Source organism: Mauremys reevesii, linkage group 8 (assembly GCF_016161935.1).
Source record: "Mauremys reevesii isolate NIE-2019 linkage group 8, ASM1616193v1, whole genome shotgun sequence".
NCBI lineage: Eukaryota > Metazoa > Chordata > Testudines > Geoemydidae > Mauremys > Mauremys reevesii.
The window spans coordinates 20,383,721-20,396,616 of NC_052630.1; the positions used below are offsets into that span (position 1 = coordinate 20,383,721).

The 12,896-nt window shown below is 48.2% G+C and overlaps 1 protein-coding gene across 11 annotated transcripts in view; it reads right to left on the minus strand.

Moving 5' to 3' along the window:
* SH3PXD2B (SH3 and PX domains 2B) overlaps nucleotides 1–12,896 on the minus strand; it is a 130,101-nt gene that overhangs the window by 91,528 nt on the left and 25,677 nt on the right. Inside the window, exon 1 of one of the 11 annotated variants that reach the window (XM_039485406.1) lies at nucleotides 1,610–1,628. The exons of the other annotated variants lie outside the window; for them this stretch is intronic. The gene's annotated coding sequence lies outside the window, so the exon portion shown is untranslated. Of the gene's footprint in view, nucleotides 1–1,609; nucleotides 1,629–12,896 lie in introns of those variants that run through there. 11 annotated transcript variants of the gene reach the window in all.

A 12,896-nucleotide genomic window follows, 5' to 3' on the forward strand; every position in this document is an offset into this window, starting at 1 on the left:
GTCTTTAGCAGAAGTCCCAGCCACCGCCGTCCGGGGGCGATGGCGAGGACATTGCTTGGCCGATGGCCTCCACTGGAGGGGCCGTCAGAGGCGCCTCAGCCAGGCCAGGCTGGACGGGGCCTGGTGGTCCCGCGCATCGAGGGCTCGCGAGGTGACCCGAGGCGACTGATCGGCCGGGCACCGCGATGTCTCGTGGGGAAGCGGAATGCCTTGCGCCGTGATGACCCCAGGGCACCCAGAATCCCCACTGCTGAGCACCTTGCGGATGGTCGGGGTTGGCGGCAATGAGCCGGTGCCGTCCGCGCCAGAGGCGACCGGCCAGGGTGGGGCGGAGCCCGGCCGAGGCTTGCGGAATACTGCCGGATGGTCTGGAGGCCCGGTGTCCGTCCGTCTGGTACCGGGAGAGACCTCGACCAGCTCGACCGGTTCCGGGAGCTCGACTGGGACCGCGGTGCGGGAGTGGCTGCGGAGTTCCGGCGCGCGCGTGGTGGGCGGGGGACTCCGGCTGCGTCGGCCAGCGGCGGTGATCGGGACCTTGACCGGTGCCGGCAAGATGGCGAGCGGTACGCGATGGGGAGCGGTGCGAGATCTCGACCGCTGGACGGCGACCGAGTGTCGACCGTGCCGGTGGTCCACAGATGGAGGTCGGACCATCTCGCCGGTTTTCCAGCCGACGGAACAGCCCGCACCGGGCGGTGCCGGGGCCGGAGGCTCGGTGCCTCTACGAGCTGAATTAGCCGGCAGCCTTGGCTCAACTCCGACGGCACCGGGAGCGCGGCGGTACGGACCTGGCGGAGTCAACGGCCCAGTGTCTGCCTTGGCGCGTCACCACTGGGGCAGCTGAGTCCTCAGCACGGGACTTAGCTATGGCTTTGGGGCGGCCCGGTGCCGCTGGTGCACTCTGAACCGAGGAGGTCCTCGGTGCCGCGTCGCTGGTGCCCCATAAGTATCTGCTTAAGCCTGTGGTCCCGTTCTTTGCGTGTCCGTGGCTTAAAAGCAGAACAGATAACTGCGATGTCCTTCTCCGAGGCAACGGAGGCAAGCGTCGTGTGGATCTCCAACGGGCATAGGCTTTTGGCACACAGCGCAGGGCTTGAAGCCGGTGCCCTGGGCATGAGCAAAGGGAAGCCCCCTTAACCAACTACTATCTAGAACAACTACACTAAGACAACTATAAGAACTGAAACACTAACTATACAACTAACTATATATATACAAAAAACGAAGAGTGAAGGCTAGGGTAGTGGAGGGCAGAGAGCACTCCACAGTTCCAACCGAAGGAACTGAGGAGCGGACGGGCCGGCTGGGGTATATATTTAGCGCCATAGCGGCGCCACTCCAGGAAAAGTTCCACCTAACTGGAATGCATTGGAGCAATCACTCGAAGAAGAATCTCTCTGTCTTCACATTTTGCTTACAGTAACTCCTCGTTTAACACTGCAGTTACGTTCTTGAAAAATGCAACATTAAGCGAAATGCTGTTAAGGGAATCCAATTTCCCCACAAGAATTCATGTAAATAGAGAGGTTAGGTTCCAGGGAATTTTTTTCACCATTCAAAAGACATTGTTTAAAACTTATATTGTATATGTATATAAACAATTTCATACTGTACTCAGCAATGATGACTGTAAAGCTTGGTTGAGGTGATGGAGTCAGAGGGTGAAAGAGGGCGGATCGTCTGGCCGCTCCTCTTGCTGTTCTTTCCAAAGTGCCAGGGGTTGAGCACCCCCAGCTCTGCTCCAGGCCCACCCCCACACCAACCCTTCCCCCAAGGCCCCCCCCCGCCTCTTCTAGCCCCTGCTCCCAAGCGTGCCATGCTCCTCCTCCCTCCCCACCAGTTTCCTGAACACCACAAAACAGATGATTACTGCAGGTGGGAGACATGGGGAGGGAGGGGGAGTTTAGGGTGACCAGAATCCTGATTTTATAGGAACAGTCCCGATTTTTGGGTCTTTTTCTTATATAGGCTCCTATTACCTCCCACCTCCTGTCCCGATTTTTCACATTTGCTGTCTGGTCACCCTAGGGGAGTTGCTGATCCACAGGGCCACCAGGAGGTGCTGAGGGGGAGGAGGGGTGGAGGGGAGCTGATAGGGAGTTGCCAGCCCACCTTAGCTCCAATCCCCATGGCCAAACAACGTTATAAGCAAACACTTGCAACTTTAAAGGAGTATATTCTCTAATAGATCAGCCATGTAACAACATTAACCGAGACGACGTTAAGTGAGGAGTTACTGTACATTGTTCAATACTCTAAGAAATTGTGCAGATGTCTTTGGTGTGACAGCTGGTAAATGCAGAATTTATAATCTGGTGAGACAGTTTTCTCCTCTCACCATTACTACTGCTTCCAAAAAAACTGATGCTACCAAATCATGAGAGGTTGTTGTTTTTTTCTTCTTTCTTCCAATCAACATGTAGCAGTTGCTATGTTCACTTGTATTTTTCCAGTAGCCCCCCTAACTTACATTTTGTTACAAATTCCTTAACTTTAAGACAATAGTTCTGACTGACTGGGCATTCCTGTTACATATGAGACTAGAAGTATTAAACATACATCTCATCAATTTGTTTTGTCATGTGGTCTAACTGTAGAGGGCTCCTTGGGACAGGGACACTAAGGAATTTTTAATGCTCCCACAAACATATTCTCTGGGTATCAGACCTTGTCTATTCCTGCCAGTACAGTGCCATGCAAATAGAAGGAAGGATGGTTCAGTGGTTATGTCACTAGCTGTAGGACTTGAGAGACCAGTTCAGGTCCTTGCTCTAGGAGCCTTCCTGGGTGACCCCAAGCAAGTCACTTGGGGAACTGAGGCACAGAGGCTATCTGTAAAACAGTGATAATAGCATTCCGCTACTCCCAGGGGTGTTGTGCCTTGAAGATTGTGAAGTGCTCAGACCTTATGGTAATGGTGGCCTTAGAAGTATCTAAGACATGGTGCTATGTAAATATTATGCTAATGATTCAATGGGGCCTAATTATTTTGCTAAAACTGAGCACTAACAGTTTTGTAACTGATTGACCAGGTAGCAAGCCTGCTGCACCAGGCCATGTTTCTTGACCAAGCTGAAGACCTTTTGGAGCAAGGGCTTGTGCCACAGCATAAACTGCAGGTTTTGGTACCAGACTGATTGGGGGTGCAGAGGCGATTGGGGGCTCTGGTCAGCCAAGATCCATGCAAGTCCCATAAAAATCCCTGCCAGCAGCTAGTGACTAGCTCCTGTCAAATGCACAAGATCTGAGCCACATAAGCATGAAGCAGGTGAGAGAGGGGTCACTAGAGAAGTTTGTGCACTCCAGATTATCCTGTTCAGACTCACCTACTAATGGCATGGCTGAACGTCTAGAGCTTCTTTACTAAGTGGCTGTGGGCTGGAAGGATATTAGCTCATCCTCTAAATTGCTGCTATGAGACATGAAAAAATACACCAATCCCCAGCAAAAGAGCTTAGCTCAGTCTCAGAGGAGAGTCAGAATTGTTGTTGTAAGCTACCCCATCTTCCAGCCTCCTCCCTATGTACGTTACACCAACACAGGCTCCTCTCAGGTTCACATCCACTGAATGATGTTTAACTTGTACCACGTTACCCACAGGGCTGGAAAACAAAACATAGCGACAACCCCACCCCCACCTCCTGCTGCTGCTGCACCACCAGATTTTCACAAAGGAGGTTGAAAGGAGACTCAGACTGTTGAATGAATGGAGTGTGGTCCCAGAAACCAGCCTTGCTCCACATTACAGTTAAAGTAGCAGCTCCCAATAACACATATTAAAGGGAGAGGGAGCATAGCATGGGCCACACTGAGGCAAGACAGAGCCCACAAAGGATGCCAGAGCCACTCACTCAGATATTGGACAGACACACCTGGGAGCTGTACATGTGTGCAAAGAAGGAGTTGTAGCTAGTGGTCAACTGAAGCAGAAATTGAAGGCTGTGCAAACGGCTGCTTGTGATCATTCAGTTGCATGGATCAAACATTACTTTCCCAAAAGCCATTTCCCTCTAGTGTTGCTATATTCACCCCCTGCACATACTGGGGCTTCTTTATTTCCCAAAGGAATCTCTCTGATGTTTCCCAGAGGTAGGCATTACTCTCACACAGCTCAGAGCACCACTTGGCTGCAGGTAGAGAATGCAGCAGCTAGTCAGAATGCCAGTCAGAGCCTATTATAACTCAGCTGATTTGCCTTGCGTGCTCGCTCTCTGAGCTGCCAACGCTGGAAAGCTATAAATGGAGACATTTGGAGAGAAAAAATAGACAGCCAGCTTTAACTAGACTGAAATACATTGGACTAGGAGCACTTTGTGGAGGGATAGAGTAGGGAAAAAAAAAACTGACTAGGATCTTGAATCTGCAGTCCAAAAAAAAAAAAAAAAAAACCACCAATAGGAATGGTTTCTTTTACAGAGACAGATATGGACCTTATTTAATGCATCTTGTTCTATTTCAGCTTGGAAAGTTCACCATTTTATGTTGCTGGATATAAAGGCTTGAGCCTGTGAATTTGCAACTCTCAGTGAAGACAGAGACCCACAGACACAGAAGGAGGAAGAGGAAGGGGACTGACTCACTTGTATTTTGGTAACAGAATTTTACTGTATGATGTAGTTGGAATTCTATTGCTTCACGTCATATCATTGCTCGGCTTGTATGATCTGCCACCTCACAGGATATATATCCTGCTGATTTATTCTTGTGGTTGGGTTAAGCCACACACTGCACAAATGGCAATACTCTGACTTGACAGTCTGCAATTTAGTTGAATTCAATAAACTCTGGGGGGGGGGGGAAGGAGGGGAATGAACTGGTGAAATGTAAAATTATTTTCCTCCTTCCAGACTATGCTACTGAAAGAGTCTATTAGCAGTTTCAAGATGCGAGAAGACATGTATTCCCCCTCCTTCCCCCCCAAGATAGACCTACTGATGCAAAGCATCCAAGAATGCTCAGCCAAAGCCCAGCAGAAACTGCCACCACCATGCCCCACTTGTTCTAACAGTTGTGATGATGGCATGGTCTAATGGTTAGAGCAGGAAATCAAGAGCGAGAAGAACTGGGTTCTTTTTCTGACTGATAGAGACTTGTTCAACTTTGGGCACAACCCTTCACACCTGTGCTCTTCACTTTCTACAGCTTTGTAAAGTACTAGGAGATTCCCAGACAAATGGTGCCGAAAGTATTATTGAATGGAGAGGGAGAAGTAGCACAGACACAGGGGAATTGGGAGGGGAAGGGCACTGCCCACTATATCATTCCCTCCAGCTAGTGCCCAGAACATGAGTCTCATTTTACTATTTCAAGAATCCAACACATGTGATGGGATGACAAGGAGAACTCTCCTCCCGTGCCAGTGAGCATCTCTGGGCCACTTTTAATGTAGCATTTCATCAAAATGCTGCAGATCAATTTTCAAAGATGTAATATACTTTTTTTTCATTGATGTGTTTACATGCAGCTGAAGAGTCCCCTTGGGAGGGCTGATCCGGCCTTTCCGTACAGAGGACTTGCGTAGGCCCACTGCCATTGGCCAACTCTTTCATAAGCATAGGCATCACTTCAACCACCTCTTTTTTAAAATATGAATCTGTTGGCCTGCAAGCTACAGTACTTGCTCCAAGCTGAAATAGCTCCAGGTGGGTCAGCTTTGCAAGTTTCCAGTTAGGAGCTTAAAAAGGATTGAAGTGTACAGACACATGGCGAACCAGGAAAAACACTTGAAGCAGACAAAGTGGAGTGAGTATTGGAGCCAAAAAGATTTTTAAAAGTTTGCCTAAATCCTCAAATTTTATCCACCGTTGCCCCCCCGCCATCTTAACTGTACATCAAGCATGCAATCTGGACTACATCCTTTTTCCTTCCCTTGCCCTCTGAATTAGATCTTAATACAAATGAGGCATTGTATTGGATCAGACCCAAGGTCTATCTGGTGCTGTACTCTGTCTCTGGCAGGGACAAGCACGAGCTGCTTCCTCTGAAGCATCAAGAACCCTACAGCAGGAAGTTATGGGATAACCTGGCCCTGGGGAATGTATTTCCTACTCACAGTAATTACAGGTTGGCTTCTCATGGCATTTAACTGCATGGCAGAAAAAAATTCTACTGCTTCACTGCTAGGAGGCTAGGACACTGACTCGCTATCTCACCTACTCATGTTGGAAGGGAGGCCCTATACAGAATAGAACTACACTAGAACAATTAAAGCCCTCTGACCTCCGGCTTTGCTCATGAATCCATAATAAAGGGAGAAAGTTGCTTGGTTTTCTTGGAAACAAGATGCAAACCAATACCTATTTCAAACCAGTGAACTTGCTTCCTACAGGACTTATGAATCAGCAGTTTCAACAGGGTTCTTTAAAAAAGATGTTTTAAGTTTTCATTAGGTCCTCCGTAATTCAACCTCTAATGGAAATGCTGTGATAACTGGAAAGAACAAAAAAAAAAAAAAAAAGTGGGCTGGAGCTTCTCCAGAACGCAGTGCTGGAGGAACACCTCATGGGCACATTTAGATATAAATCCTTCTGCCTTGGTATACAAAAGACAACCATTTAGGTATCTGGTTGCCATTCTTCATGCCTGTTAAAGTTTCCACCACCATGTCTGCCAACCTTGATTAGTGTCCCAAAAACCACTGGCACCATTACAAACATCTGTGTTGTTGCCTGTATTTCCTGTGAACAGAGTCCCTCTGCCCCCAATAGCTCACATCTGGTGCACCATGTGCTGCAATAGGAACCTCAATCCTGTTTGAACAAAACCATTCCTCTGGCCAAAAAAGGCAGATTTGAGACTGTGGGGAATTCTAGTTAAGTTTTAATTTGATAGATACATGATAGATGTGGATCACTGGTCTACATGTCTAATGAAGATGCTGATAAGAAAAAGACAAAAAAAAAACAACAACCAACCAAACAAAAACCCCTATACCGAGTGTTCGAGCTGTATAACCAGCAAGGACTTGTCCTGGGAGCTAGTAGACAGTGTGTGTGCTGGCACACAGGGACTGAGGCACCATTTCCCCTGAAAACATCCAGCTACACTCTCAGAGCGGATACCCACCTAATTACTCCTGGGCATCTGGGCCCTGATTCAGGAAAGCGTCTCTACTCAGCACAACACTTCAGCGCTCTCCTGAAAGAAGGCTTTGAAAACCAGTCTCTCTCAAGCTACATGAGGAATTCACATAAGGTCACTAGAAGTTCAAGAGACTCTGCCTCCCCAGCTTCTTTTAGGAAGCTTTCATGTAGAGCTGTTTTGTTTTCTGGGAGAGGGAGACACCCAAACATAACCACCAATCTTTGAAGTTGTCAGTAACCCAAGGATATACCATAATCATCCTTCTCCAGAGCATCATCTGCCTTGCTACCGTGCATGCTACTGGCGGGGAGAAGAGAACAGGATATGTTGTACTCATGGGTGAGTGCTTCTCAACAATTCATGCTGCTAAAGCAGCGGCAGTGGAAATTTGTTTATAGGAATGAGGAAGTGGGTGGTGTTGGGATGGGAGCAGAGAACAGACCAAAAGGTTCATTAAAGGCCTCACTCACACATCAGCTTATTCTGAACCTTTACATTCATCACAAAGACCTCGAGACTTGCGCAAATGGAATAACTGATAGCAGGAGCAGACTGCCATGCTCTGTGTAGATCCACACTAGCAGGCTACGAGACACATATTTACAAGTGGGTTTCACAGATACCTGCAGACAGCAGAGGAATGGGGAGACTCAGGAACCTTGGGTTCCATGCCAGGCTCTGGAGGGCACAGACTCTTCTGCCCATTCCCCCATCCAAGCAGGGCCGCTTTCAGTCCCACCAGCTCCAACCTGTCCTCATCCCAGTCCTGTCTCTTTCCTACCTCTGATTCCTTGTCCCAGTCTCCACGACTCACTTTTCTCATTCCCTCTGCCCCCCAACCCCCTTATCTGATCTGTCTCTCCCCCAGCACTGGCCTTCAGTTGCTACACCCCACTCATATTCCCCATTGGCTTTGAGGAACAAATTTCCCTCTCCAAGCTCTTCATCCAATCTCAGTCCCTCACCCTTTACTCAGCCAGTAGTACCAGTTCTCCTTCCACCTGTCAGATCTGTCTCTCCTCCCTTTTTCACACCCTCCCTCTCTTCCCCCTCCCAGTTATTGTCTCCTCTGTATTCAAATCAGACAGCTTCTTCCACGTTGCCTGGGCATCAGAAGGGTCATCATTGAAAGAACAGGAAAGCCAGCTGCTTGGCTCTCAGTTCAAGTTCCTGGACTTGCAGCAGCCCAGAGTTGCAACTGCAGGAAAAAAAGTCTTGTTTGGCCCTGGAGCATGCCCAGCGTGGATGAAATCTCTGAGGACTCAAGGAAATGGAGGGCTGAAAGGGATTTTGAGAAGTCATCAAGTCCAGCCTCCTGCGCTGAGGCAAGACCAAGTAAAGCTACACCATACCTGACACGTGTGTGTCCAACCTGCTCTTGAAAACTTCCAGCCATGGGGATTCCACAACCTCTGCTGGAAGCCTATTCCAGTGCTTAACTACCCTTAAGACTTAGAAAGTTTTTTCCTAACACCTTGTAGCAGACAAAGCCCATTACGTCTTCTCCATCTTCGCTGAAGGTAGGACAACAATTGATCACTGTCCTCTTTATAACAACCCTTAACATATCAGGTTCCCCTCTTTTTCTCTCAAGTCTAAATATGCCTAGTTTTTTTAAACCTTTCCTCATAGGTCAGGTTTTTCTCAACCTTTTATCATTTTTGCTGCTCTCCTCTGGACTCTTTCCAATTGTCCACATATTTCCTAAAGTGTGGTGCCCGGAATTGGAAACAGTACTCCAGCTGAGGCCTCATCACTGATAGCAAGTCTCCACGGAACATGTGCAAACTGATTTTTTCCCCCAAAGGCTTATCACTTGGCCAACATCTGGGTGGATTTTTATGGGGATGGCAAAAGGCAAATCACCCCCCCAGCCCCCGACACACACCAAATTTAAAATTGCTGCTCAAAAGAATTGGTGGGGGTCGGGGGGTGGAGAGAAGGAACAACTTTTTAAAAGAAAAAGTTGCCACTGCTTTTTAGTATGGACAAAACATTTTTCCCTAGCCTCATTCTCAGAAACAGCTGAACTATTTTGCTGAAATGTTACCAAAAAAATTTCAACCTGTTCTAGACACCCACCAAACAAAATTTCTGCCCAAACATCTGGCAAAAGTTAAACAATGACACAGGTCTTACTATGGGATGGATCAGGAAACCTTAGGCCCACTTAGAAAACATAAACCCGTCTCTTTCACAGTGTTAGCAGAGTGTCTTCCACTCCTCTCCTTTAAAGCCAATTTCCACAACACCATGGGTTTAAAAATAAGAACACCAGGAAGTGTGTGAGATAATAGGGAAGGAAGGGAAAAAAAAAATCACACTTGATTCAGCAGAAGTAAAAAGGAGTTATTGGTGTGTGGGGAAGGCAGTTTCTGTTTCCCTCCCCTTTCCAAAAGGCAAGCTTTTATCCCCACCCCATACTTTTGTAATTGCACTGTTCTTCACCCCTGGAGGGGCCTGGGGGGATGGAAAGAGGTCACACAGCTCTAGTTGCGATCCCAATGCAGGGGAAGACTGTGACCCTTCACCACCATTACTTCACATCCAGGTTACAAATAAGAATGCAAGACAAGCTACTGAAGAAAAGGGAAACAAGGTGGGTGGGCAGTGACAGATTGGCTAACAAGAACTCTGAAGACACTGTGCTTCTCGTATGCCACTCCATGCCCACCTGAGTTGAGGAGATGGCCACATCTGCTTGGGTTTGGCAGGGAGCTGGGTCTTCAAGCATCAATGAAAGATGAGAGGGTGAAATGAAGGAAGTGACTGAGCTCCTGCGCAGGGTTTCCTGCCTAACAGCTGTTCCCTGTTTATTTACTTTGATATTTCCTTGGTTACGCAAACTGCAGCCCACAGTTTAACCCCTGCCTACACCAGCGACTGTGCATTTGCTTCACGGTGGAGTCTGTTTTTTGAAGTTTTTTTTGTTGAAAATTGCCACTTTTGGTCTGTTATTGAGTGACCAGACAGACTGAAGTGTTCTCCTACTGGGTTTTGAATGTTAGGATTCCTGATGTCAGATTTGTGTCCATTTATTCTTTTCTGTAGAGACTGTCCGGTTTGGCCAATGTACATGGCAGAGGGGCATTGCTGGCACATGGCATATATCATATTAGTAGATGTGCAGGTGAACGAGCCCCAGATGGTGTGGCTGATGTGGTTAGGTCCTATGATAGTGTCCCTTGAATAGATATGTGGACAGAGTTAGCACCGGGGTTTGTAGCAGGATTTGGCTCCAACACAGTCAACCTATGGAACTCATTGCCATGGGATGTTATGAAGGCCAAAACTATAATGGGATTCAGAAAATAATTAGATAACTTCATCATTGGCTGTTAGCCAAGATGGTCAGGGACACAACTGCATGTTTTGGATTTCCCCAGCCTCTGACTGCCAGAATCTGGGAGTGGATGACAGGGGATGGATCATTTGACAATTACCTGTTCTGTTCATTCCCTCTGAAGTATCTGGCATTGGCCACTTTGGAACAGGGCTGGATTAAGGTTATGAGGGCCTAAGGCTAATGGGAGGGAAGGGCCCAAGTATGAATTACATATTGGATCTTTCAAAAGAACAGTCCGACCAAGGCTTTTGTAGTGACACCCTTGTTACATCAGGTCTGGTGTAGAACGAAGGGAGAGCTTCCCATTTCATTTGCATGTGTAAATCAAGCAGACCTTGCTTATTTTTTTCCCTTAAGTGCTCAGAGTATAGGGGAGGAAAGTGAATGAGATTCTGCTTATATCAGGTGTGAAAAAGCAGAAAGAACCACCAAAAAAAATCTATTCTTGTGCAAAAATCTGTTCTGCCTGAAGTCAATAAGGCTACACAAGTGTAATTATCAGCAGGAATTGGCTTGTGTTCTCATTCCCTTCTCAAATCACACACATTCCATGCTTACCCAAGATTTTCCACTTGGGAAAGAAGTTAGTTTGAGTTGGGGCAGAAAAAATGAGGACTAACTTTAGGTTTATTTAGCTTAAAGTTTTGGAATGAAACTCAAAATAAATCAAATGTGAGGTATTTTTATGGTGGATTGAACTGCTAGAGAACCAGCAGATGAACAGAACCTGCCTTTAGCTCAGGGGTCGGCAACCTTTCAGAAGTGGTGTGCTGAGTCTTCAGTTATTCACTCTAATTTAAGGTTTCGCGTGCCAGTAATACATTTTAACGTTTTTAGAAGATCTCTTTCTATAAGTCTATAATATAGAACTAAACTATTGTTGTATGTAAAGTAAAGAAGGTTTTTAAAAATGTTTAGGAAGCTTCATTTAAAATTAAATTAAAATGCAGAGCCCCCCGGACTGGTGGCCAGGACCCGGGCAATGTGAGTGCCACTGAAAAATCAGCTCGTGTGCTGCCTTTGGCATGCATGCCATAGGTTGCCTACCCCTGCTTTAGCCTATTCGGTCAGTCTTTCTATCATAGCCTGCTAAGAAGTGGATTTAAAATCCTTGAGGGAGAAACCTACAACATTGGCCTTGGCTACACTTGCAAATTTGCAGCGCTGCAGCAGGGTGTGAAAACACACCCTCTCCAGCGCTGCAAATTGCGGCGCTGCAAAGCGCCAGTGTGGTCAAAGCCCCAGCTCCCAGCGCTGTCCGTTATTCCCCACAGGGAGGTGGAGTACGGACAGCGCTGGGAGAGCTCTCTCCCAGCGCTGGCGCTTTGACTACACTTAGCGCTTCAAAGCGCTGCCGCGGCAGCGCTTTGAAGTGCAAGTGTAGCCATAGCCATTGTGTGTTGAGCTTACTCCAGTGCTTTTGCAACCCCTTAGAAGTACAAAGATGTGTTGGCTGTGGAACTAGGCTGAGCATAAGGAAAGAACTTGGTTGCCTGTGCATCCCAGAAGAATACACCAAAGAAAAAAAATGGGATTTCTTTGATTTTTAGTACAGTTCAATACAGTATTGAACACAGTGCATCATAAATCTGAAGCCCCTCAATGGAAGGTACTGTAAAAGTTAAAGTACTGGTATCCAGAATGGGATGTTTTGTTTTTCCTACAAATGTGTGGGAATTCATTCCTTATACATGGGAGGGCCAATAGTTCTGGCTGGAGCTGGATAGAGTGTGTGCAGGTTCTGTGCAAGCTTCCAACCCTACTGCTCTGGTACTGCCTCTTCCCCCCGCCAACCTCTTTGCCCTGCCCTCCCCTCACACAGGCACTCACCAGTTGTTCAGAAATGGGACCCAGTACACATACATAGATGATAATGGGCACTAGGACCCAGGAGGCAGCCTCCTGGAGCTGCCTGCCAGCCTCAGAAGGAGAGGGACAGAGGGAGCTTCCTCCCTCCCTGACAGCTATGCAGAGCTCCAGAGAAATCAGGGATGGGGGGTGATGGGTGGGGAGACAATACCAACACCCCAAGGGCGGCTCCAGGCCCCAGCACGCCAAGCGCATGCTTGGGGCAGCATGCCGCGGGGGGCGCGCTGCCGGTCGCCGTGAGGGTGGCAGGCAGGCAGCCTTCGGCGGCATGCCTGCGGAGGGTCCGCTGGTCCCACGGCTTCGGTGGATCTCCCGCAGGCGTGCCTGCAGAGGGTCCGCTGATCCCACGGTTCCACCGAAGCCATGGGACCAGCGGACCCTGCACAGGCACGCCTGCAGGAGGTCCACCGGAGGCACGGGACTGGCGACCGGCAGAGCACGCCCCGCGGCATGACGCTGTGCTTGGGGCGGCGAAATGTCTAGAGCCGCCCCTGCAACACCCACACCTGGCACGGGTTCCCATGGTAACTGGATTTTGTGTGTCCGGTCACCAGTGTTAATCGGATACCTGGCAGTGTGTTCCTGCAGCACGGGGAGA